Here is a 24,637-nt window from a genome sequence, read left to right on the forward strand (position 1 = left end):
GTTTGAAGTGAAAGTTTCCCAAATATTTTTCACTGTAAAAATATTTTTACACTGTAAAAGGATTAATATTTTAATATTCTAATACCACAGCGAGAACTTGGTCGGTGTAACGCTTACTCGCAGACTTGTACTGTCTCCAAACGATATTACGATCAACATCGTACTGATTACAAAAATGTTTGTTTACATAGTATGACAGGGCGGACATGAATTATGTGTATTCAACTTTCATAGATCATTCGGTTGTGAGTTATTTTTTGTTGAGAGGAAGAAATGCGAGCACCGGTATTGCGCCATGTGGCAAATTGTTACGTAATCCACGCGGATTCATCCGTTCGTAATCCTACGAAACACAAGAAGCATCTCATCCAAATTTAATTATAAAGTAGCTTTAGATATTTTCTTCCTTTTTTCCTAAAAACATTTCCGTACCGAGAGTAATTTGAACGTAAATGTAAATAACTCTCAATCGACAAAGCAGAAGACGGTAATGCTTTAAAAAGCGTGGATTACATTCGTTTTGTTAAGAAGTACAAGGTTCTCGTTTTAGTACACAGGTTCGAACACCTGAAACCTAGTTACGCTGGTCTTCGCGTGCATTTCTTAATCGACCTGCACGATCTCGAGTTTAACCCGAAGGATCTCTCCATTGTCTGATGAACTACCTCAAAGACGGCACGCCATGAATAAATTCATCTTGGTAATCACCGTCATTGTTTCGCTGTGCTCGGTACAAACAGATCGAGTACACCTACATATCTCTGTTTCCCGGCAGACTTAAATGGTATAATTAATCACGTTAATTTCGACAGTTCTCTCTTCATTCTTTAGACGTCAGGTATTATCGTAGATTTTTAACCAGCTCGAGCTCGTTAAAATTCGAAGTATCGATGAAAGGAGAAGTTGCCACTGAAAATTTTCACAAGAGAAGTCGAAAGGCACGTTGATATGCGATAATGGAATTTTGAAAATGGAAAATGTCGCAGGGAATGACGCACCCAAACTGACATACTCTTGAATCGAAATCAGATGCACTTCAAATCCATCTTACGGAAAAGTGGCCATTTGCATTTGTACCGTATGAAACAGGCCGAACTGTCTCGCGTTGCGGTACCATCGTTCCGATACTTTTCTCCAGCAAATACTTTTCTCTAGCCAGAGTCAAATTTTATGAAAGTACGTATTATAGAGTTTTCAATGGCCTAATTCCATCAGAGGGGAATTTAAGGTTTCGATAGACGTAAGTTTGCGAAGTAATTTCTGTGAAGAAAATCGTAAGACGTTCCCTTAGCCGCACTCGTCGATAATTTCACCGTCATCGTGTCGATAACGACGAACCAGTTTATCGAAACCCTACGTTCCCAATATATTTTATCTCGGTTTTCCCGGTTTTAGTTTGTTTGAAGCATTACGGCGTAAGTTGAACTTTTGATATTTTATTTGACCACACGCCTGTCCATTTATATACAAACTTCAATCTCGAGATATGCGTTCGCTCTGATCGACTACGACATGTTTACACGAATTTATCCGACATATCCCCAGGTCGTCTGACCACGTTACGTTCTTCTGTATCTCCGTCGAGCTGCTACGTTTGCGAAACTCGTTTCCTTTCAACTCAACATCCACAACGTTTAATTCTATGTAAGCTTAGTTAATCGTGAAACGAACGGCTCGTTGTTTCTTGCTCTCTCTCTCTCTTTCTCTCTCTCTGTCTCTCTCTTTGACATTATTCTCCATATGGAAAGAGCATTTGCATAAAATAGTAGCAATTTAAAACAATATATCGCTTGGTTCGTGACATTGCCGATTACGAGAAACCCATATAGAACTGTATACTTAAGCTCCTAAATCTATAACACTTTAATTCGTGAAACAAATTGTGTAAAATTGTATTTTTTAAATGCCTCCATAGTGAACATACTTGTGAAATAATTGAAGTAAAACTCAAAAGTTGAAACATAGTACTCGAATTGAAATAAAATCTCTTCTTTCGTCAGTTTCGGCTCGTGAACGATATAAAGGAGTGTAGAATATTGCCCTACCTACGTCTTGTCTTTTGATACCCGATTATTTGCTGTAATTTGGCTATACTATAATTTTTTAGACTACAGAACGAGCAGGCACAACTTCGGACTTCCCTTTCAACGTCGTGCACAAAAGTGCTCGTTAAAATACCATGAAATGACGAGACGAAGAAAGAGAAAAGGGGGAGGACACTCAGAGGAACTTTAACCGTAGCACCTTTTCTTCGTCTGCTATCTTCTTACCTTATTCCTCGGCCGGACTCTTACTATCCTATTCTCATTCTTCTTCATCGGTTGAATCGAGGTTATCGGAGCGCTCAATTATTTGGGTCATTCTAGACTACCGTTTTCCACTAGCATCGAGCATATTCCGTCGTGCGCCGAATATTTTGATAGAAATAGGTAACGTTTCTGTGATAAAACGATGCCGGGGCATATTTACCTAGGAAGAATTTCCGAATTAATTATTTAATATTAAACAGTGTTACGAATTTTTCGAACGATCCTTAAAATTCTTTTCTATCTATTTGCAGTGAAGATATAATTAACGAGAACGTGTCTTGAACTCGTTAGTAATAAATATCGTAGAGATGTCTGGAAGTAGATGTTTAATACGACCGAATGATTATCGTGCGATATATTATGGGTGATTTCACAAGGGGAAGAAACGCAATATAATTGATTAGTTGCCGAAAATAACTATATTTCGCGTAGGATAGAGGATTGAGCCATGGAACACCGTATCGTTTATTACGTGTAGGTTAAAACCTGCGGGATATAATTTAACCGCGCGACGGTACGCTTCGCTCTCTAACGTCGAAAGACCTTGCGCCGATAGATAAAGAAATGGTACCCTTCAAACTTTTCTAAAATTACCGCGACACGCGTCGCCCCAAAGAAATTTAACGAGCAAAATGATTTGTTGCTTAGAATTGCAGCAACACGTATTCACGAGGCACAATTTTCCTTTCATTTTTCTCGTGCTCGTATCCTATAAAAGCTTCCGGTGAATCGTCTCGTGTATATTGCATGTGCACACGGCGATATTCTCGTTTTCGAAGCACACATTTTTGTCGCGCTCGACTTTTCCCCATCGTACCTACTCGTTCTTTCTTCCAAGCGAAATTTAAGAAAGTTACAGTTCGATCGAACTCACTTGACCGATCTCTCGAGCACAGCTGGCTACCAGCGGGGTCGTTTCAGAATGGCAAAACGCCGTCTACCATTGCACCCGGAAATTAAATGCCACATACAGGTTACAGGAAGATGATTGCTTCGTCCTTGACACGGTGCGGCATATACCGCTTATTTGTAGCCCTACGAAATTACGAGTCACATGATCCAGAGATGACGATTAGTGCGAAATAATTCCGGCGCTTCAACATGCCCGTAATAGATGCTCACGGATCGTATAAGCACGCACGCATGTACGTAGTAGTGTGTACACAATGTAAAACACGGATAGGTACACGTACTTACGCGTGTGGTATCTGTTATATCGACACGAAGCTTCGATACACTTGTACGTTCAATGTCATGGTGCTCGCACGTGCATCTATCGCATAGCTATGTATTTGCATGCGTGCAATTTACAGGTAGCAGTCGATGCGTATGCAAATTAGCAGCCAGGGTAGTTTGTTACAACGGAAATTTAAATTTTCTGGGTGGAAGGTCTGGGAAATATCATCATTGCGTGGCGTAAAATCGCAAGTGAACGGTGAACCACGGGATAATTTAACCGCTGAAGCGAACTTCTGCCGCTTTCGCGATGTTTTACACAGTGTTGGAAAATACACGTGTACTCGATAATCGGTCAACGATATGTTTCGATAACAAGCTGTCACGTATGAATTAATTTTGTGGTAGCAATTTCGCGTGATCATCAGTCGGAAATCGTATCGAGCGTCGCACGTCGTCGTTATAAATTTTATTTTATTCGTCGCTCGTGCAGCGAGATGGTCGAGACCTCTGAAACCATGCGATTGCAAATTACATTATGTCGTTACATAAATTTCTGAATGCAGTCAGACTGGAATCGACGATTTTGCGACAACAAAAATTATTCATCCGCTGTTTCGGCGTTGACGACTGTACACAATAGAAGTAAAATTTCCAATGTCCTAATTACAGAGTCTCGATTAACCGAATTAAAATTGGACAGTCGTATTTCTCGGATAATTGAACGGCTGAAATTATGACACTATCTTTTTTTATAAAAAGTGATAATTTATTGCGCATTATTATATAATTTCTTTCCAATCTTTCTGAGCTATACGTGGCTAAATATTGATGATTCTTTTACTTTTAATTTATCAACATAAACCATAGCTATACAGAGTCCAGATATACTTATTTCTCAATTTAACATAATATCATAACAGAACAGGCAAGATACGAGATCGTAGTACGACACGAGTAAGAAATATCGTTTAGTTGATAGAACGTTCGGTTGGAGGAAGGTTTGCGTACTGGACATCCTGATGTATTATAGAACTGTTGAGAATTGTGGATCTTAATTGCCGAAATAAAAGTAAAGGAACACTAAGGTTACACTTAGAATTCATATTAGAATAGTTTTAGATTTATTTAATAAACGATTCCCAGGATCTTCGCCGATATACATTTGCACGCGTCTCAGCACTTTGTCTCGCCATCTTCCATACCAAACTACCAACGGAACAATTACATTCATCTGTTTTTTGAGACGCCGCGCACACACATACTTCCACGTATTCATATTCACATACGTGTGTCACTACTACGCGGCCAATCTAGTCTAGCACACAAAATTAAACATATCTTAATAAGAACGATTCTGGATAAAATCGTATGCGTCGTTAAGAATGATCTGTACGATGTAATGTGACGCGTGACGCCTTCCGATCTTGTCACGAGTAATGCGAAACTTTCTATGGAATCCATTAACGCGGCGAAAGATGCAATTACGTTTGCGCGCGGAGCAACCCTAAGAGTAACCGCGATCTCGTCTATTTCATTTTATTAAGGTTGTCGCGCGTGTTCGTCCCCCCTCGAACTCTTGATTCATATTTAACTGCGATATTAGTCATTTGCAAGTTCAAAGAACCGTGCCGCCTGTTCCGGTATCTACAGAGTGTTGCAGAAAGTTGCAAGAAATGATAAATAAGCAAACAAAAAGCTTTAATAAACTTAGGTATCTGTATTCATACTCGAGCGTCTTGTAACTCCAAAACTAACGATATTTAACCCACGTTCGTTGAGACCTTCTTGCTTGTTTCGATGAAGACTCGGTGCTCCTGATGTTTAGCACCAATTACCAGAAACAGTTCGTATTCTCCTAATTAGTTACACAATAACAGTGCAGCAACGACAGTTTCAATGAATTTAACGAGTTAGTAACGCAGAATTGTCCCACGTTACAAACAAACTTCCTCAACTTCACTTTGGATATGCACGAGTTTGAAGGAAGAACTTGGACCAAGTTAAATGTTGCAACGATCTAAACAACATCGCGAATCCTTTCTGTCCTATCGTTTGCCATCGTACCCTAAACTTTATCAGTTAGCGAACCGTAGGACGAGTTTCGGAAAAGAACCCAAGTTATTTTTACTCGAAATAATGAAATTCGCTCGAATAGAAAGTTTCTTTGAAGTGTCTCGATTTTAGTCGAGGCTGAATTACGACGGTTCGATATCCAACTCGATCAACGACCCATTCAACGAAAGGGTAATAAGGTAATCGCTGTAATCGAACGAATTCCCTTTCTGTTTACCTTCTCCGTGTCGAATGTTTGAGGATGCGGAGGAATCTCGCGAGGAATCGGCAGCGCCGGCGAGTAGCTAAACGTCGACGCCCCAGAGCGACGCCATCCTCATTGATTCCACTCCAACCATTTCACAGCCCTCTCGCCGCTCTTCCTTCAGCTCGTGTCCTTAACTGGCTTCGTTGTCCGCGACCTGCTCCTTCGTCAGCCGCGGGAATCCCTTAACATCGCTGTAATGCGTTTTGAATTGGATCGATGGGTCGGGGAACTTTTCCGGCTGTTTGGCCGAACTTTCTCAATTTTCATGAAATTCTGTCCTCCGTTTAAGTCCGCGTTCCCCCGTGGAAATTTAAAGTCGACGATCAAACCGCGTACGCATGGATGAGAGAGACGAGGCAGAGAGATGATTCTGAATTAAAGCCGAGCAGACCGAACGATTCGAATTTTGTCGTGGATGAATCGTAGGATCGAATCGAAAAAAGAAGAAAGAAAATAAAAGACTATTATCATCCCTCGTTACTTTAAAATCAGTCTCTGGTGAATCATCCAATTTGCATTTGTCGTTATATCGAGGTTCGTTCTCCGATTCTGGTCACGCGTTACCGCGTGCTGACGAAATTTCGAAAGGAACATTTTCATTGACATCGCGGTCTTCTGTCAGAAGGAAGACTTCGAGAATTGTCAAGGCGATGAATAATAAACGAACGGGCGGAGTTACGAGCGGGATATTTGTAAAATAAAAGGCCGGCGATATTCGGGTGACTGTAATTACCTTTGACTCTACCAAATAACGAGGTCTGTTACAGACAGCGATGCAGGCATAATTGCATTGCATTGGCAAAGGGAAATTGTATGCAAACCTGAACTGGAAATGTAGTATCGGCAAAGACGAAAAGAGTTCCCGTTTCATTTCGAGAAATTTAATTCGAGTTTCATATATATGAGAACGAGACTTCGTTAAATAATAAGTCGTGCCTCAATAAAATACGAAAAGTCTAACTTATTTTTTTCTCTTGTGATCTTCGTATAGAATTAAGTATAGTTATATTAATTATAGTTATATAAATACATTGAAACAAACGAGTGAACTTTACGAGGAAGACAATACAAGCTCTTAGGAAACATTTCGTTAAAGAGCGGTACGTCGACCACTCGAAATAGAATGCTGTAATTAAATAGTTTTCTCTCGTTAAAGGACTAATCCTATCTATCGGTTGTTACCAGAGACGCAAATGATATAACGTTCGTTGCAATTATCGGTCTTCGTTTTTCGCACCGTTGTCGCTGAGTGTGAAGTGTATGCGACGCGTATCACACTTATCTAATAATTAAGGATAAATGGCCATCGCGATGCATTAGCAGCGATATCGATTCTGTAAACGAGAATCAACAGCGAACATTAAAGCAGTCGGTTTCTCACGCTGACTATAAAGCTCGACTTCCTAGTAGCAGTTATTCATTCTGCGAGCTTCATCTCGAACTTCGTCACTGAATTACCGATTCAGCGTGGGATCGACCAATGTTCGGTCGCGTGAACCGGGATAATCTCGGTCGGAATTCCGGACAACCGAATTCAAAGCGATTTAGAGCTTAAAGTATTTAATCCGACAGGTGACGAGCGTTTGAAATTTCCGTGAAATCAACGACGACGCACCGTGTTGATTCCTAGCTGATTCATGAATATCTTTTCCCCATGTTTTTTCGAGACATCGCCATCGACTGCAATTCAGTGGCACGCAACAAAACTTGTTGCTCTGGAATCAGTCCAGCCAGACAACCGCAATTACTCTTTCAATCGATCACGCGTTCCGCCGCGGACAGGCCGAACCGAATACACTTTGAACGCGACGATCGATGATTTCACCGCGATCCACGAGCTCTCGGAATTTAAACGACCGCGCAACCGTCCCGGAAACACGGTCCACCGATCTTCGGAAAAGGTGAAGCTGTCACTGACGAACGAAAAATAAATCGCTTCTCGAATTTCTCGGGGTCAAGGTTTACGCAGCGATCGATTTTCCCATCGGTTGTACCATATTAAAATGAGAAATTCGTACATGGTAAAACCACCGTGATACGAATTGTATAATGATAATTGGGCGACAATACTGTTTGGATAAGAGAATTTTTCATAATAATATGATATAACAACAAGCATTTAGCACTTGGATTAATTTAATATTTATGGCAAAATGAAATGAAATAAATAGGTATCTCATAGCTTATAATATTCATTTTTAAATTTGTTTTGCTTTACTACTAAGTATGATTTTAATAGTCGAGTCTCGTAACAGTGTTGGGGAAATTTCAAAATGTTTCCTATAGTACACGTAATGTATTCATAAAAGCCTTCTACGTACGTTCGAATGCTTTCCTGCATTTGCATACCGTGTTCTAATAGGAAGTATGCCGTTGAGACAATAAAACGTCCAGATAACGGCTGCTTCGGTAAAGAAGATTCTATTGTATTCACAATTTTTCTCCTAAATTCGCACCAGTTCGATAGAATGTATATAAATGTACGTGACACGATATATCGTAATTTGTTGTCAAATATTTTTCAATTTCAAGTCAGCTGGAGATATTTAAATATCTTATTGATCTTCCATTGTAAATTTCCCTGAAATTCACACGCGCCAATATGAACCACGATTTATCCTTATTCTCGTGCCAGCAGTGCAGAAAGCACCATTTCCGGTTGCATGCGTCGCTCGTTTGTTACCAAGTGGACTGTAGCGATGCGAAGATTTTCAGCAAGTCTTTTCCCATTTTATTTTTCAACTTACTCAAACGCACACGCTTCTTCGTTTCCGTTTGACACCGACAAAAACGATACTCAATTGTTCGTTCAGCGTTCGTCAAAGTTTTGTTACATTGTTCGTTTGAAAATCTCTACGCGCAAACAGATATAGGAAATGAAAATCCTGCATTAGTTTCTGTCTCTGGTATACTCGAAGAATCGGATAAATGTGCACACGTATTGCGTGCGTGTATTTATGGATGTGCCAGGATAGCACCAGGGGGTCCCACGAGCGTAGAACAAGGGAACCAAGGACTCGAAGAAGCGGAATACGTCTTCGTGAAACATATTCGTGAAACATATTCGTGAAACATACTCGTGAAACATGGAATCTTGTTTGTTCGGAATTCCAGAAGATATCCGTTGCCATGTCTCATCGGTAATGTGAATAGAAAATTCAACGAGCGTGCAGGGACGGCCCAGAGTATCGAAAACTATTCGTGGAATGTTTGAAAATGAGTACGCATTCCGGCTTTTTCCTCCGACCTTCGGCTCCGATAATGAGAAGATCAAGAGTCGAAGTTTAATCAATGCAAACCGTACGATTTTAATCACGTCTGGAATCGTTCTAGGTGGAAAGTTTGTCTACAGGGTGTCCCGTATACCTAACCCGTAGTACTATAGATGGTGATTCTACATACAGAAATAAGTTGAAAGTATAGAGTAACATTTTGTTTTCCGTAGTGGTGTTTCGTTTCCGAGAAAATTAAATTTGAGAATTTATCAGTCACGCGTGTACCAAGGTAATCCTTAATTAAATGAGAAAAGGCTATTCTACATTTTTTGATTATTTTTGTGCGTAGAATCACATATAAATGGATAGCGAAATACGTGATATTGTGAACGCTTTTTATTCGCAAGGTGAGGATACAAATACCTCGTGCATGTCTTGTCCAAGTTTATTCTTCTATCTCGTTATCGATCACCTTGATCTCGACCATTAATTAAACGAAGTTTGGACGAACAGAATGAAGAATTCCTTTAACAACGTTTCCTGCGGCTCTTTTGCTAGAAACATCTCTTTTATCAAGCAGCCAAGTGTACGTCTTAATCTAGGCACTCTCGCTGTATCTCTGCTGGTTTTATGAAAATAAAATTTAATATCGGTGCTCGTGTAAACACAGTTTCAAGTCCCGCTGACACTCTATGAAACATGCTGGTAATAATCCTTGTACGGGACCTCCTGTCGCGTCCTTCTTGTCTACGAAGACATTGTAATCAGTCATTTAATATCCACCAGGGAGAACCTAATTTCTGGGAGTCGTGATGAAAGATCTTGCGGCACGGTGTTGTCGATTGATAGGGAGCCTTTCTCGATTCTATCGGATTAAAAGAGAATTTCCTCGTTGTTCTCTTACCTCCTACCAATTTTATATGAGCAATAAAACCAGCGGCGGAAATTTGATCGAGAAATTCGGAGTATTCCTCGTGTTTCAAAACGTTCCACTTGATTGACAGAGGTCGAATAGAAAGAATCGTTAAAATGTTATTAGAAGAATCGCGTTGATAGACGTTCTAATTACACGTTATTATATCTGCCGAGAAGATTTAACGTTGACGTTTGAAAAGCAGTAAATTCGACTCAATATAAATAAAACGGACGTTCGCGTGTAATATTATATTTAACGTTGAATCACACGAGTTCTTTCTTCGGATAAGTCTCTCTTTCTCTCTCTCTCTCTTTTCCCATCTCTATTTTCCACGGTGATATACTGTAAGAATAAATGTTGACTATAGGACGTTGCATTGTATCGTTACGTTTGCACGAATTAATTAAACAGCTACTTGCAATTGCGCAATTATCGGCAGAGCTGGAATCGATCAGGGAAATGAGTCGTCAGCGTCGAAAGACGGGAATATACGTCGTATCCGTGTCCATTTGATTCATTTCGTGGCGCCGGACGGATCGATTTTTCAATGAGATCGTCCCTCGCGAATTCGTAAACATTTGTAAAAGCAATAATTCCGATAAATCGTGCGCGTGTTTCATCTAAATGTCAAGCTACGTAGAAATTGGATACTTGTTCCTTTTTCTTCGTTATTTTGTAAACTTTCGTCGCCTTATTAGTCGCGCTCGTTTCCTTCATTGCAATCGTATTCTTAGCACCGAGCAAAAAACAACGAGCTCGATCGATTGGTTCTCGATGTTCTTATTCTTCGCGAGAATCGCAAGAACTTGACTGTTTCTCGGGCAAACTATGGCGCCGGCTAACAGTAAGACATCGAGCGGTCTGCTTTTTACGATTGTCACCTTTTGCACTAGAGAGCCAGGGGATTAGAACAACGTTTCACTCGGCTGTATCGGCTATTTCTATCTGGATACTTCGCAAACAGTAATACACTTAAACGTTTCTTGAAACAAGTCGCCTGGGTATACAGGACGATTGGAGTCTTGGTACACAGAACTCGTTAAATCCACGTGTCACACGTACCTACCTCTCTTTTCTCAATTCTCCTTTATTTCTATGGCAATTGTACGCGATCTTGCGCAGTAATTACGGTTTCTCGAATTCTTGGTTACCGAGGAAAATTAAGCTTAAGCTTGTTCATTCTGTTTCATGGTATTTCGATACCGCGAAGATTCATTTAAAATTTTCGATATCTTATGAAATATCGATTATCAAGATAATACAGAATAGCTTCTTTTATTATTCCGAACTATGTCGAATCTCAAGTAGATTTTATATCCTATACGATCTGAAATTCATTCGAGCATCTACTTGAAGATATTGTCGAGGATCACGCGTTTCTGTGTACGTATCAACAAAGCTTGTAACATTCCAATAACACTCGCTACAACAGTGCGTTTTATTGGCTAGCACAAATGTTTGTCTTGAAGTGGAACTTCTCTCGGACACAGTCGGCCAATTTTCTTCGCAAAACCGACGAGACCTTAAGGGTAACTTATGGGAAAAATCCTCTAATGGAATGGCATCGCAACATAGCGCCATCTCCGCTAACAAAACAGTCTCGTTCATCTTTGTTGGATACACAAGAGTCAGATGCATGATAAAAATCGTTTGATACACACGGCATGTATCTAGTTTCTATGTATACATACACGTTATTATTTCTCTAGATGATAAAAATGCGACAAAGTTTTTCATAAACGTTGTTTCATTTAATGAAGAGTTTAATGAAAGAAGGTTATTTAAGAAAGGATTAATTATGGGAATTTCAATATCGACTTCTTTCTTACATATTCTATAACGTGTAGAATGAGATACATGACATAATAATTTATCTTCTAATAATATTATCTTTGTGCAAAGATGTTCATCGACGAGTAAAGTCAGGCAAGGTAAGTGGAGTACCTTTTTCGTCTACGCAATGCGCCTGAACTCGATACACATTTTTTATCCGATAAATTATTGCTCGATTATACATTTCCTTTGCTTTGTTAAGCACACGTCGAAATACATAATGCAGTAATAATATAATGGAATCTTGATTATCTAAATTAATCACGGCACATAATCAATCATAGTCAATACATAGTCGTATAATCAAATAACTGTATTTTGTGTGAGAGATCCTGAACATCTCTGATCGTGAACTATCTCAGAAATATTGAACGAGAAGGAACACCTTAGGATAAAAATGTAATAATTTCTATTCTGCTTTTCAAAGAGATCGTCGGAAAATTTTTAATTAATCGAGATTTAGGGATAGGCGATCGCTCCGTACTCGATATTCTAATAATTGACATTCCACTGCAATATAATTCTGCTTTAACAAATTACATCGACATTGAAATCTCTATAAATAATAGGCTGGAAGGAAATCCAGAAATTCTTTATTTATCGTAGCCATTCTGTTAATATTTGAAACGTTCTAGCTCTCAGACGATACTTTGTTTAAACGATCTCGGATTACAAACGCTTCAATGAAACACTGTTTTTAAGACGAGTAGCTTTTCTTCAAGTTCGTCACGCTCTCAATAATGAATCTTACGAGCTCATAGCGACGCACAGTTCTTCGAGTGTTTCTCCACCTCGAATGCCTGCAGCAACGTATATACAAGCGTTAAGCTCGGTTTCCTTTCTACCTTTCCTTTGTTCTGCTTTACGTTTAAGTGCTCATATTAATATATCTCTATAACCTGAATTTTCTTGGAAACGAAGAAACGGGTTGGTTATTCCAACAAAGTTGTTTTATGTGAATAGGTGCACCTTGCAAAATTTTGGATTTCGTCAGTGAATTTCACTAAAGTGAAATATAGATTATTCGAAGTGTTATATGCACGTTGTATATCAACGTGCTGTTCCAAGCTAAAATTATAAATCGTAATCTTTCACTTTTATGAATTTACGATGGTTGCTATAGTGCCTGGGGCTTGAATCATTTCTTGTAAAATATACGAACGGAAGCTTGTTTTCGTCATACGCTAGTAATTTTACAAAAATACTTGGTTTCTGAATGTTTCTTAATCGCCGATATTTTTAACGTTCATCGTTGAAAATTAGAATATTTTTCGCTCTAACAATGGTATATGCATTATTTCATATAAAATTCTAATTTTAAAAAATACCTACATTATCTCTGAAATTTTCTTCAATTTTACTACGGACCTTACGAATAATCTAATATCTTAGTCGTAGTTGTACATTAGAATTTTTGTTCGTAGCTTACGGTAACAGAAAGAAATCACGACACGTTGGTGAATCGACATCGCTAATTTCGTAGACGTTGCAGAAACATAATGGCTGATTTGAGGGAGCTGGTGAAGGCGTTGAGGAGAACCGTTGAATGAAACACGAGAGCTTCACGTGGGCGCTCGTGAGTTCAACAACAGCTGCGGACCATCCAGCAGCGTGTACATTGGTTCAGCCCTCGGTGGCTGAAATTGTTCAGCACGAAATTACCGAGCTCCGTTTCGTCGTTGGAACTTCCTGTTGCGGTGTAATGCCGCTATTTCCACCGAGTTTTGTTTGGCGTAGAAAAATTTGGTCTAGAAAAGTCGCGTGAAGCTTGTCACGATCCGATTTCTATCGTAATCGTAGATTACCACGTTCGAAAGCAGGACAAATTTGACTCTTTGAAAAAAATATACAGTCGTTTCTTTCTTATCTTTCTTCCGTTTACGTCGTTAAGAAATTAGACAAAGTATTTTCCTTAATTATATTACGATGTTTTATCGATTATCATTGTTCCTTCGTTTCTTCCCATTGCTTTTATTTTCTCAAGAAATTAGGAAAGTTTATTGGAATACGCTGATATATCGTCAAAGACACGGACGTATTTTGATCTGCGGATCCATTGCGAGTGATGCGCGAAAGAATAGTTTAGTCTGAAAAATTATTGAAAACACACCGTAGAAAGTGAGTCAGCTTAGCCACAAGAAGTTTAGTTTTCACTTCCTAAAATTAAGCTAATAAATACGCTGAAAAAATTAAATAGTTTACTTAAGGAACACGAAGTATCCCGTTTCTCTTTATACACTAGTGCGCTTGTTCTCACCGTTTAATCTTTTAAACAATTAGGGAGGAAACTCCAGCGGAATTGTTTCGCTTAAGTGCGATGTTTTGCCGATTATTATTCCTCGTTAAAGCGATGATCAGGGAATTCGTGTATGGCTAGATGGAAACTCAATGGTGTTCTCGATAGTTTGGGTTATCCGGTCGGTCATAGGGCAATAGTTGGGTTGAACCTCCGAGTTCTGTAGTTCGTGATCCGGGAATACAAGCCGCTCGTAAAGTTCCTTTGGTATCCCGCTAGCAGTTTCAAAGCCTTCGGCTTATACCAAGTGCCAAGCAAAGCATAAGATATAATCACGAAGAATCGACCAGAAGAAATGAAATGCAGCTGCATCCATTTTCCTGCACTTCGCTCCTTGATTCGCTACTTTATCTTCGTTGTATCGGTAAACGTAAAAATTTCATTTAGGTTCTATTCGCTAAGGAACAACGAAGATGGGTCTGGTGGTTGAAAGAACGGTCGAACGAAGAGGAACTTTTGTGCTCCTTCTCGCATCCTGTTACTTATCGTTTGTCTGTGCCATAAGGAATCCTTGAAAGGAACGTAAAGCAAACAGAAAAGAACGAAACGAGTGTACAATACGGAATCGCGAAGCTGTTATTGTGTCGGTTACTTTAATTCCGTCGGTGGATAAAAGTTGCAAAATAAAGAGTCTAGAAATAATGTCGACTTCGAAATTGGATATGCTGCAGCACGCGGCACGCTGCGTATCCTATCGCCTCGACTGCATACCCTTAATTACTCGCGCGGACGGTGTACTAATTAACAGAAACGCCGTTCTCTGTTCTAGGTGAGACGAGGACGTGAGGGCTGATCCGATGAATGGGGCTCAGCTCTGGCACAGGTATTGTCTAGAAATAATTTCGAAAGGCAGCTTTCCTCGTGGAGAGGTAGCGAGCCAATTTGTATATCGTGATTACAGCTTAAACTCAGTTCCTGGATATTAGATTCTTACATCGATATCCTTTCGTGCATCTATTTCGTCGTAGTTTGGAGAGTCGATGCAATTACGCTAGCAATATAGGTCGCATCACTCTCGAAACACATGTCACTTTTCCATTCGTCTCGTCTCCCTTGATGGTGATATATTATCACGGGAGAGACACTTGATTTTTAAATTTATATTCTTTATAATATAATATAATAATGCTCTTACCATTTAGCTGGCACGAAATTTCCTGAAACTTCTGCCGTATGTTGCGTGTAGATTGCTGTGTAAAAAATAATCATGCGCGAGGACTCAAAATTTTTATTCAGGGTGTCTTACTATTAGGGTGTACTACTATTGCACGCTACGCGATTCACTGGATCGAATTATACATTAACAACAACGTTACATTTACATAGCCACGTACACACCAGTTAATAAGTGTCGGGACACGTGCTGATTTCGTATTCTGATCTAAATTATCAAGAAACCAATTGATCGATCAAAATTTTATTTCCATGCAAAGTTGTGATTTAATACGATAGCAAGAATTTATCAAAGCTATTCCCAAGCATTGTAGCAACGTAGTAACCATTTAACAATTATGCGTCGATCTCATAGTTTTTCGATTCTATCGAAATCCTGTTGAACAGATTTTACGTGAATTCGCTTCGTGGAACCGAACGTTTTTGTAAACAATCACGATGCTGTGCATCATAATTCATCGTATTCGTCGGAGTTGCCGCGGCCACGACAGATCAAGTCAATCTTGATGGAATTTCCTCGAAGATTCACGGATCGTGAAACAGTTAGAAACGGTGGACGCGGAATTCAAAGAGATTCCATTGGAGATTGCGACAGAGGCATACGTATCGAGTTTTGGTTTACGAACTAGTGGCACTAGCCAGTATTATTCTCTCCTACTTGAATACAATGGTCTGCACAACAGGGGTGAGAAACGTATTGGACAGTGGGAAGAAATATCAAATTACGGATGACACGTAGCTCTTGCCAAGTGGAACGAAAGTCAGGTTCATCGAATCGATCAAATACATATGTATGTGCATACATATGTATCAAGCAACGCGGTCGTTTGAAGTGATCCAAATCGTAATCATATTTCACCTTAATTCCATCGCGTCGCAGCTTTTCGAAATGTTTGTAAATTCAATCGATTTCCGTAATATAACGTTTTTAATGCGGCTTATTCATAACCCTTTGACGATGCGTTACTACACGTTCTCTTTGATCGGTTGGAATTTCCAATTTCTTTAATCCGATCGGGGTGAAAAACAAATAGACTGTAACAAAAACGTTCTATCTGCATTATTCCGGGAAAACGAGATGCGAGCCGAAAGGAAAGAAGGCTAGGTACGTTTGGCCCAAATCACTGCGAACGGTTCTAGCGTAAAACACCGAATAGAGGGATGGGGGTGAGGGTGGCGGGATTTAAATCTAATTTGCGATATATGTATAAGGATGGCTACGAGAATCTCTGTAAAAAGCGTGGCTCGATGCCTCTTTTCCCGAACGACGTCGTAAGAAGTGCACTTGGGCTGTTTTTTTATTAATGCGGAAGCAGCCTCAGACCCGAGGCGTTTCTAAACTCTCTTTAAATACACCAGCCTCAGGTTGGAAATATCTCGGGTTGGCATCTCTAAAACACGCTCTTGTAGCGGGGTGCCGTGACCGAGCGTGTACTTTGAAAAATTAAAAGACCGAAAGTTTGCGGTCGTTGCCGTAACTTTCGTATCGTATTGTCGTTTACATTAAACGGACTCGAGCTTCTGGCATATCTCGAGCACTTCGTCGCATTTACAACGCCGTCGAAAAAAGAGTCTTTCCCCATCGCACCTTCTCGATTGTCTTAGAAAATAAAAGAGTAGCGAAGAAAGCTTTTTACCTATGACGCTCCCTTTCTTCCTTCAGCTTCCTGTGTTCCCTCCGTCTCACGTTTTCCGTTCTCCTCGTTGTTTTCATTCTTTTGCCTCGGCTCTTTCTTCTTTCGTCGCGAAAAGCAAAGACGTATAACGCGCGATACTCGAAGGAGTTACAGGGAGAAAAGGGTCTGGATGAAACAGAAAGAGAAGCACGAAGCGAAAAAAGCTGGAAAGGACGGGGGTACGTGGCTTATCTTGAACTCGACACGCTGAAAGCGTTTCTGCTGCTTTTACTGCGCCGCTAGACAAAGTTGAGTGGCAGTAACGTAGTACGTGCTGTGGGCTTTCTCCCTTCCTGCGTTTCCTTCCAACCTTTCGGAAGACGCGACGATTCAAACTCACCGCTGAATACGAACCTAATTGGAATTGAAAGCCTCGTCCGTGATCCCGTCTTCTAGTGGCATGCGTAACGAGCGTTCTTCCTCGATGAACTGCCGCATTGATCGATACGTACGAAACGCACTATATGATCGTGCGTCAATGGAAAATCGGGTTCTTCATATGCAGGGATACGCGTGATCGATCCATCAATAGCGTGGAGGAAGAAGAGTACTACAATGATAAAAATATTGGATTGCCGTTAGTTTTTCATTCGTATTAATCCCTTGGTACCGATACGAACTTCGTATCTCGTCTGATTTATGCGTTTATGTGCATCGTATGATACGTTTTTTAATTCAACAGTGTAGAATTCAAATATTATTGAAGTATTTCGGATATCATTTCACTTATACTAATGCATTTCGTGTTGGTTATATTATATTAAAAATTATAAGATTATATTAAAAATATAATCTTTTCTATATTATCACTTCACCGGCAATTTTATAAAAATGGGCCATTCATTTTACACAACGTTCTTGTATTTCAATTTAAGATCGTTTATTAAGAGAATCGCTACAACCGAGACAGTACTCGAGATCAATATCGATAAAAGTAAGGTGTACTTTTACGTGACCGATGCATGGTAAAGCGATATCACGAAGAAGATGTATTTTCAAGTGATTGGCGCGTAATATATTCACAGAGAAAGAGCTCGTCATTATTCTATTATCTGAAAATTGTTACCCGAAAGTTTGCCACTTTGTAAGAGTCTCGCAGTCGCTGACATCGAGGGAGTTAGATATAAAATAAAGTAGTAAAATCTTTCTTTAACGGTAATATGATAATGATGGATCTCGAGCTTTCAGTGATACTCTCGACTCTTCAACGATCCCCAGAAGACTCTCAATCGTATAGCAATCTCAAAGATTTCACACGCACAACACACATTCTTGCCACGTGCAACCAAATGCCCACGTGCAACTAAATCCCCACGTGCATCCTCTCAATCGCTTCTTATTTTAGCATAACTCACCATACACTAGCATAAATCGTTCCATCGTTAGTCATCTCGCACGAATTCTCAGCCTCTCGTAATTACGGATTGAAACATTTCTTACATAAGCGTTGTCGATATCTTCGAAGGGAAGAAGGCCTCCTTTTCTCAACAATAAGCGTGATAAGCGTGACAAGCCGATTAATTACGCAAGGACCACGTTTAAACGTAGGGCGCAGAGTCAGGAACAGACAAGCGGCAATAAGGACGAATAAGGACAGAAATTGCAGACTTGTCGTTTGAAACGATCGCGAAGGGAAGATTAATTAGCGAAGTATAACGCGGACTGATTTTCTTGATGGTTTCAATTATTCGGTCGCAGGCGGTCTCTCCTCATAGTCCCGTCAAACGGACGGAGAGTTCGAGAAGAATAGCTGAGAGAGGGCAAAGTTCACTCGTCGAACGGTTTCCGTGAGGAATCGAAGTCGATTCTCGAATAAACAACTGCTAGCCACCAACACAAATCCGCTGTTGATTGCAGGTATTGTGTATTCCTGAATCGTGTCCTTCTATCTTGTTGAACGCTATTTAACTGAAAGGTAGTTATTGCCGTGGCTCGATAGGAAATCAAATCGGAAACTGACAGGTTTGTTTCGTTTTGATGTTTATTTTTCGGCAAATGCTACGAGCGCGTGCCTTCCGGCGTAGACGAGCGAGCAACTGTGAAGCGAAGCTCTGCAGCGGAATCTTTCTTCTCGTTTTATTGTAACCATTCGTTTGGCAGGAAACGCCGGTGAAACTTGAACAAACTCGAGCAAAAAACAGCCATCTCTTTTCACCGGAAATATTTCATAAGCCTAAATCTGCCCGGATCTTGCTTAAAACGCCTATTTATGCAATCCTGTAGCTGAGAGCCAGACTTACATAACTCTCTTTCTGTTAGGTCTCGATAGAACAGAAAAAAATACGGTATTCGCGTATTTCTTGTCGTAGAAATGTAGCGTAAACTGTATAAACACTGGCAGGTTTTCATAGCATAATATTTTACGATGTAATATAAAAATTCACATATTTATATTTATTTTGTGTGCATTCTCGTAACATTTCATCTCTTCTTGCTCCAATACCAGTACAAAATGCGTAAAACTTTCATTTTCCAAGCTTCACTGTTTTCGAAGTATGTTAACTGCGTCGCGCAATGTAATTAGAACTTTATTAATTTAATGTTAATTTAGCATTTAAATTCGTTTCTTTCTTGATTCTCGATTCGTTTGCTCCTCTACTTTCTATTTATTTTAACTACAGACATTCCAGTTAAATAGATGTCTGTTTTACCCTCTAAATTTTACAACGAGCACAAGCTTTACTTCGCATATTTTGTATACACATTTTTCTATAAATATCAAATTTCTCACGAACGTATAATTAACCGCGATTTACCAGCCGTTAATAGCTTGCAGAAAGTTTCAAAACTTTGCTAAAAACGTATGAATTTATATCTGCCAATGTTCTGCCAGTAAAATAATAATCTTGTAACTAAGAAGAATGCACTTTGTAAAGATTCGCAGAAAGAAGGTTCGAGGGAACGAGATTGTGAGAGAAACGCAAACTCCGTTATCGCCCCTTGTTCCTGTCACACTGGTAACGATATTCCTCATCCATCCGCATATTTCTTTCGGTGTACGTCGAAAAACACGTATTTCCTTTCGTGAAAGTTGAAAATAAAAGGGGAAAACCAATTGGGACAAGAGTGTGTGGCTTCGTAAAGTATTGCGGTTAAACTCGAAGTTGTCGCCGAAGGATAGAGGGTGAACTCGCGCACGATTTATTAAAGTCGCTGGGAAGATTTCCGCGATGTTAACTTGCCGGGTTTCTTCGTTTATGCTATACGGAAACAGCATGGTTCGCGTGATAGTTTCTCGAAACTTGGACGAGAAAGTTGCGCGCATTTACCAGTCGCGAATACGGTGGCGACTTTTGTGAAAGATCACGCGCGATTTCTGCTCATCCAGCGATGATCGTAGACGCGATTTTGTTTCACATTCTTCGTGTTCGCGGTGAATCGCGAACTACGAAAACGGTTATTGGCACCGTTCCACTGCCTTTATATATTGTAGTAGATAATAAACTTTATTACTTAATAAAGATATTCATGCGTGACACGGTTTAGAGTATTTCTCGTAAAGATCGTGTTATGTTGGATCGATATGAGATAAAATTTGCTGAAATTCTGCATACCACCGACGATAAATTTAACGACGTGTAATAACAAGAAATTCCACAAAGTATCAATAACTTTGATATTTCTATTCCCGTTTATTAGATCGATCTCTGATTCTGTTCTGTGGAAAAGAAGAAAGTAACTTTATCTGAAATATGTATTACGAATATGATAATACTTTGATATTGAATACGATATTCGTTGTTACTTATCATTGCCTTTAATTCATCTGGCGATATATTTATTTCGTTGTACGAAGAAATCTTTTTTTGTATCCGATAACTTTGTCAAGCTCGTTGTAAATGTAATTTCTTTGTCAAACGAAACTGCGAAGGGCATCGTGAAACCTGCCATTTTTTCATCAAAAACTAGTATTCCAGTTTGTTTAAGAGAAAGTTCCATAAAGTGTTGGTTACCTATGCTGCACCTCGTTCGTAGTTACCTAAACGTCTAACGATGAATCGATAGTTTGTGGGTGACAGTTCTGGCTGTAATTTATAAAGTAGGCGTCGCCAGGTTGGAATAATTATAGGATGACTGTGACATTGCATGAACCGCGCAATCCGATGCAATCTGCGTCGTTGTACTTTTACTTTGTCGTTGAAAGAATCGTTTAAACTTGACTCGAAGATTTTCGGAAATTTCGAAGCAATTCCATCTATCTATATCGAGAAAGAGAAAGATAAAACGTAATATTTGTTAATTCTTTACTTCGATTTTTTCACGTAGAACGTTTCCATAACAAGATCACGATACATAAGAAAATACGAAGAGATGAACGATAAATCATTGGCGACGTGCCAAGCTCACTCCAAACCTATTTCTTTTACACCGAGAGTCGGTTTAATACCAATTATATGGAAATCATACCGCGACCATCGAATTTAATTATATTTCAGCCGCGTCGCGTTTTACGATCGGCCTGTTCGTAGAAAATCGACCGACGATACGCCCTCCAGAGTCATCGTCTTGTGCTTTACGACGTTTCGTTAACGTAGTCTGAATGTCTCGCCAGTCTGGCTCGTAACTTTTCAGTTTAGGTGCATTGCCCCGTAGAAGATGGAAAAGGTTTTATGAAATGAAGCATCCTTGAAACTGGAATCATTAAGATCGACAAGAAATTTAAATATATCCATGCACCTGTAGAAATGTTGCATATATTATACGTGTTACACGAGATTTTAAAATAAAATACATTTTATATACGACACACAACATTTTTTTTTATTTGGAGGTAATTTACAATCAATTCTCATTGAGAATTATAAGTAAATTATTCTGGCGTGGTACTATAACGTGAGTAATAAATGATTATCGTATGTTTGATTTTAGCTGAATCTAATGTTTAAATCTGGAGAGTGATGTCTTTTTAGCCTGCGGATCTGATCCTTTGTGTTAAGTAATTGAGCAACTAGTGGATTTTTCTAGTTGTTAATTCTTATGTTATATCTATTACTGAATTTGGATATTTCTTCTTTAACCGTAGGTATCTTAAGGTCACGATTGTTTCGTTGGTTTCATACCAAGGTGTATCTATTAAGGATCTTGGAGTTTTTAATTGGAATCGCTGAAGAATTTCTATGTTGAAGTTACTCGTTGTTCCCCATAGTAACACACAACATGTATAAAATATGGATAATTCATAATGCGAATAAAAGTTTTCTCTGATAGAAATCCAAACACTTTCGTTAGCCACTGTAGATAACATTATTGCAACGTTATCGCATTTTGCTTTTGAAAATGATTGCATCGTCGATAGGTCAGTGCGCCGCTTTTATTTGACGATGGATTTATTGTCCCTGTAGAAGTACACGTGAAAACGTGACGTGACGTAAATACATTTATGTATTTCACATCTATGTATTTGGTTCGGTCGTGTTTGTCTTTTACAGAATCCGTCTGAGAAAAGCTCATTAGCAGCGAGTAATTTGTTCCGTGATGAACTACGCGTAAAGTCTGACGATAATAGTAAACAGGAAGACGCGTTAGATCGTGGAAATTTAACGCGTTTTCGATTGCTCGACAAAGCTTACGAGATCGTAAAACGCCTCGGTTTTATGTTCCACTCGATTAATACTCGGTAGCGTGAATTTAACACGGTTGACACGATCAATCGTAGAGAATGATTTACGAGCAGCAAGAAAGCAAATCATTTCATTCGTTCGATTTACACGGTTGAATATTTTTACTTCCCTTGTAACTGTATTTGTGTGTATAACTACTGCTCAAAACTATGTGGACGTCTGCTCGTATTTTCAAATAAAACGCCATTTATTTACACAATTACAAATAGAAAAACCGAGGACGATTTTATTCTTTAATAATCCTTTGTCAAGCGTGACTCGACATCAGTTTATATCTCAGGAGTTCCTCCCACTCGACCTTCTTTCAATCCCACCTTTTTTTATAAAACTTGTGAAAGAAACCCAGGATTGCATCCTGGAAATCGTTTCAAGGTGTATCATACACTTAAAAATTACAAAATACAACAGTAGTGTGAATAAAACTGGTATTTAAGTAAATTTGTTTCTTCCTTTATTTATTTAAATTGGCTTATTTTTTAGTTCAAGTAAATTTCAAATAAAACACTTAAAGGCGTTGAGAGCTGCTGGTAACGAAATTGAAATAAAATTCGGAGTGCAAACGGTTAATAGTATCGTCATAGGAGTAGATTCTTCTCGCGTGATCAGACACTCGATGCATTGGTATCATTCGGACGTTTCTTCTGAACGAAGCGTTCGCGTATTTAATTTTTTATAATCGAAGATTTGTTTGGATTTTTAATTTAAGATATATTTCATGTATCTGTTGATTCCACAAGAAAATAATAAATGTTGCTTTAGATCGTACTATTAATTCATATGTTTCAGTAACATTCATACGTATCGTTAATACAAATCAGCCGTAGTATCCATATTATGAATAGAATTCGTATTCACAAGAGTTTCCCAGAGAATCGACGTTTCTTTCTCTAAAGATATCGAGCATGCATTGTCTACGAGGAAAACGTAAAGATAACATTGTTGCACGCAAACAAGTTTAGCGCATTGGGGATTCGTTGATGGCGGTACGAACCGGATATGGAATTTACGGATAACAACGTTGAACGTTTCTCGTATTCAAAGTTTCGTGTTTTTTACGATTTTCCTCGAGAGATTTCTCAAGGAGGATGCATCAGCAGGTTCTTTACTTTTCGTTTTTAAAACCGAGCAAACAACCCCTCCATGTTTCGTGAAAATTTCGAAGGAACGAAATATTAGTTTATCTTGCTCTTCGTCTCTGGCGACAATATTTGTGTAATATCTACTATTTTATGATTATTTTGTTAACGTTTTCAATAGCAAGCAAGTTTTGGAAAATTGCATTTGAAGATAGACCGTTCCAAATTGACAATCTACAGTAAAATTATTATCCAGTAGAATAATTCAAATAGAATTGACTTGAATGAAGAGATTTTAATGCAAATGGAAAAACGTAACCGTATTTTTCCTGTATCATATAATAGACAATTTGTGCTGTATTTCGCCTATGTACACGGCTGTGATTGTACATGTATATACGGCTATACGTGTATACCACTAAAATGATTAAGTATAGGTGTCACTTCAGTAACAACAAAAATCGATAATAAAATATTTCTTTCGTTTCACCGTTCCGTACGACGACACGGATAGTCTTTCAAAATTTATCATTGGCGACTCTAATATCATCGTTGTTGTTCTATACCTGAGCACCTCTAATATCGACCTACTGCCAGGTCTAGTCTCGTAATGTTAACTTACGTCCACTTCTGGGTCGTTTTACGTTCTATCGTTTTTTCATAAAGCTTAGACACGTCGTTCGATATGAATATCCAAAACGGTTCGCATGAAATTAATATTCAGATCGAGGTCTAGCCATCCTTAGATTCGAGCGGGGTTTTAGCTTAACCGCGTCTAGCTACCATCTGAAATCCACTGGAATGCAAGAGGTGCGGCCGAATTCTCTGCGGAGTTATTAATTCTCGCGTTTCGATTCCGCCGCCGTGTCTGATGATGATTACACTGGAACTGTAATTGTCCTAGTAGCGACGGTAGAATCCATTTCGAGAGCGGTGTAAAAAAAGAATTTGACCTAGATAACGTAATTGATAGACGAGTCCCTACTTCAAATGAACGATATTTTCCATGCCCATTTTCCATAT

General features: G+C 39.1%; 1 protein-coding gene across 9 annotated transcripts in view; it reads left to right on the plus strand.

Annotated features, from left to right (window-relative positions):
- Positions 1–24,637, plus strand: part of LOC100743147 (transient receptor potential-gamma protein) — a 99,819-nt gene that overhangs the window by 5,793 nt on the left and 69,389 nt on the right. For 3 of the 9 annotated variants that reach the window (XM_024368592.2, XM_024368591.2, XM_033321476.1), the window contains exon 2: positions 14,838–14,891. The exons of the other annotated variants lie outside the window; for them this stretch is intronic. The gene's annotated coding sequence lies outside the window, so the exon portion shown is untranslated. The remainder of the gene's footprint in view (positions 1–14,837; positions 14,892–24,637) is intronic. 9 annotated transcript variants of the gene reach the window in all.

Source organism: Bombus impatiens, unplaced genomic scaffold (assembly GCF_000188095.3).
Source record: "Bombus impatiens unplaced genomic scaffold, BIMP_2.2 scf_0463, whole genome shotgun sequence".
Taxonomy (NCBI): domain Eukaryota; kingdom Metazoa; phylum Arthropoda; class Insecta; order Hymenoptera; family Apidae; genus Bombus; species Bombus impatiens.